This window comes from Gavialis gangeticus, unplaced genomic scaffold (genome assembly GCF_001723915.1).
Source record: "Gavialis gangeticus isolate Ggan-Ray unplaced genomic scaffold, GavGan_comp1, whole genome shotgun sequence".
Classification (NCBI taxonomy): domain Eukaryota; kingdom Metazoa; phylum Chordata; order Crocodylia; family Gavialidae; genus Gavialis; species Gavialis gangeticus.
Genome location: NW_017728994.1, coordinates 23,875,238 through 23,875,982, shown reverse-complemented (window position 1 = coordinate 23,875,982; position 745 = coordinate 23,875,238).

The following is a 745-nucleotide window of genomic DNA, read 5'->3' as shown; positions in this document are numbered from 1 at the left end:
CCGCATAGAGGGGGAGTATCACCTACCACTACCCACACCACCTTAACCTCAGCTCCCACAACTGGGTGGGTCACCCGCTAGTAGGGTCCAGAGGGCAGACCCCAGAGAGAGAGTGAGGCTAGAGGCTCAGAGGCCTGATGTACAGTACCCTCAACTGGTCAATGCTGGGGCCAGGATGAGACTGGTCAAAAGGGCCAGAGTCCCCATGAGGGACGCCGAGAGCTGAGGGCCTGGAGTCCCAACTGGCCTTGGAGGTGAGGCCAGGGCCTGTGTGGCCAAAGGCCCCGGGGGGACCACACCCAAGAGGGGAAATAGTTTCAGGGAGCTAGGTGGCCCTGAATGAGGGTGGGGTAGGCCGCCTGAATGGAGGGAACTTAGAGGGGTCCTGACTGGAGGATTCTGGGGCCCAGTGTGGGGCTGGTGAAAGTAACAACTAGGATGCCATCTGTGAGGCATGGGATGCAGTGTAGGGAAGGTATGGAGCCACAGATAGTGCCCCCTGGCATTGGGGCAAGGAAATGAGCAGCCTCCCACTGAATTAAGTTCATTGATTAATTAACAACAAGGTGTGGCAGGAGAGATAGGCAGGCGGTTGGCCCAGAAACAGGTGGGCAGGCCAAAAGCAAAACAGCCCCGAGAAAGCCCCCTGTTACACCCCGCAATCTGCGTGTGAGGTGGAGGTGGCTGCTGTTGCATGCTAGGCTGCCCTAAGACCCATGCAAGGCCACATGCATCCTGCTGTTGG